This window comes from Arachis duranensis, chromosome 4 (assembly GCF_000817695.3).
Source record: "Arachis duranensis cultivar V14167 chromosome 4, aradu.V14167.gnm2.J7QH, whole genome shotgun sequence".
NCBI lineage: Eukaryota > Viridiplantae > Streptophyta > Magnoliopsida > Fabales > Fabaceae > Arachis > Arachis duranensis.
In genome coordinates this window covers 37,628,003-37,630,614 of record NC_029775.3, presented here as the reverse complement: position 1 = coordinate 37,630,614, position 2,612 = coordinate 37,628,003, and the positions used below count along the sequence as shown (strand labels likewise).

Sequence of the window (2,612 nt, the reverse complement as noted above, 5' to 3'; positions counted from 1 at the left end):
CACCTGATTGAGATTTACAAGATGACCATAGCTTGCTTCATACCGACAATCTCCGTGGGATCGACCCTTACTCACGTAAGGTATTACTTGGACGACCCAATACACTTGCTGGTTAGTTGTGCAAAGTTGTGACAAAGTGTGATTCATGTTTGAGAGCTCCAAGTCTTTGGCACCATTGTTGATGATCATAATTTCATGCACCAAGTTGTTGGTGCCATTACCAGTGATTGTTTGAGTTTGGACAACTGACGGTTCATCTTGTTGCTCAGATTAGGTAATTTTCTTCTTATTTTTTTTTCCAAAAAGTTTTCAAAAAAATTTTCAAAAAAATTTTTTTTCTTTGTTTTCGTTTTTCAAAATATATAATTTTCGAAAAATACAAAACAATTTATAAAATAATAAAATCAAAAAAAATATTTTTTGTTTCTTGTTTGAGTCTAGAGTCAAGTTTTAAGTTTAGTGTCAATTGCATCTTTTTAATTTTCAAAAAATTTTCGAAAATTCATGCATGTGTTCTTCATGATCTTCAAGTTGTTCTTGGTAAGTCTTCTTGTTTGATCTTCATATTTTCTTGTTTTGTGTCTTTTGTTGTTCTTCATATGCCTTTTTGAATTATTAGAGTCTAAACATTAAAAATTTCTAAGTTTGGTGTCTTGCATGTTTTTCTTGTCTTGAAAATTTTTAAAAAATAAGTCTTGATGTTCATCTTGATCTTCAAAGTGTTCTTGGTTTTCATCTTGACATTCATAGTGTTCTTGCACGCATCATTGGTTTTGATCCAAAACTTTCATGTTTTGGGTCATATTTGTGTTTTTCTCTCTCTTCGTTAAAAATTCAAAAATTAAAAAATATATTTTCCTTATTTTACTCAAAATTTCGAAATCTTTGGGTTGACTTAGTCAAATTTTTTAAAATAAGTTGTTTCTTGTTAGTCAAGTCAAGATTTCAATTTTAAAAATCTTATCTTTTTCAAAACTTTTTCAAAAATCAAATCTTTTTCATTTTTCTTTTATATTTTCGAAAATATTTTTAAAATTGATTTTTAAAATCTCTTTCTTAATTTTATTTCATAATTTTCAAAAATTTTACTAACAATTAATGTGATTGATTCAAAAGTTTGAAGTTTGTTACTTTCTTGTTAAGAAAGGTTCAATCTTTAAATTCTAGAATCATATCTTTTAGTTTCTTGTTAGTCAAGTAATCCATTTTAATTTTAAAAATCAAATCTTTTTATAATTTCCTTTTCAAATCTTTTTCAAAACAAATTTCAATCATATCTTTTCAAATCATATCTTTTTCAAAATTAATTTCAAAAATCTTTTCTAACTCCTTATCTTTTCAAAATTGAATTTCAAATCTTTTTCAACTAACTAACTAACTTTTTGTTTGTTTCACTATTTCTTATCTTTTTCAAAACTACCTAACTACTTTTCTCTCTCTAATTTTCGAAAATTCCTCACTCTTTTTCAAAAATCTCTTTTAATTAACTAATTGTTTCAAATTTTAATTTTGATTTAATTTTCGAAAATCACTAACCATTTTTCAAAAACAATTTTTGAAAACTCCTCTATCTCACCTCCTTCTATTTATTTATTCATTTACTAACTCTTCTCTTCATCTAAAAAAATTCGAACCCTCTCTTCTCCTCTGTGTTCAAATTTTTCTCATCCTTCTTCTATTCTTTTCTTCTTCTACTCACATAAAGGAATCTCTATATTGTGACATAGAGGATTCTTCTTCTTTTCTGTTCTCTTCTTTTTCATATGAGCAGGAGCAAGGACAAGGACATTCTTGTTGAAGCAGATCCTGAACCTGAAAGGACTCTGAAGAAGAAGCTAAGAGAAGCTAAAGCACAACAATCCAGAGAAAACCTTACAGAGAATTTCGAAAAAGAAGGAGACATGGCCGAACCCAACAATAATGCAAGGAGGATGCTTGGTGATTATACTACACCTACTTCCAATTTTTATGGAAGAAGCATCTCAATCCCTGCCATTGGAGCAAATAATTTTGAGCTGAAACCTCAACTAGTTGCTCTAATGCAACAGAACTGCAAGTTTCATGGACTTCCATCAGAAGATCCCTATCAGTTCTTAACTGAATTCTAACATATTTGTGATACTGTTAAGACTAATGGAGTAGATCCTGAAGTCTACAGGCTCATGCTTTTCCCTTTTGTTGTAAGAGACAGGGCTAGACATGGCTGGACTCTCAGGATAAGCTGGTCACGGCCTTCTTGGCCAAGTTCGTTCCTCCTCAAAAGCTGAGCAAGCTTAGAGTGGATGTTCAGACCTTCAAGCAAAAAGATGGTGAATCCCTCTATGAAGCTTGGGAAAGATACAAGCAGTTGACCAAAAAGTGTCCTTCTGGCATGCTTTCAGAGTGGACCATTTTAGATATATTCTATGGTGGTCTATCTGAGCTTTCTAAGATGTCACTGGACCATTCTGCAGGTGGATCCATTCACCTAAAGAAAATGCCTGCAGAAGCTCAAGAACTCATTGACATGGTTGCAAATAACCAATTCATGTACACCTCTAAGAGGAATCCTGTGAGTAATGGGACGCCTCAGAGGAAGAGAGTTCTTAAAATTGATGCTCTCAATGCCATAT

At 31.4% G+C, this 2,612-nt stretch overlaps 1 non-coding gene across 1 annotated transcript; it reads right to left on the bottom strand.

The window, feature by feature from the left end:
• Positions 1-2,269: 2,269 nt before the first annotated feature.
• On the bottom strand, positions 2,270-2,373 carry LOC127746949 (small nucleolar RNA R71). Its single transcript, XR_008008754.1, has one exon. It is a non-coding gene; the product is annotated as a small nucleolar RNA R71 (small nucleolar RNA).
• Between the last annotated feature and the right edge of the window lie 239 nt (positions 2,374-2,612).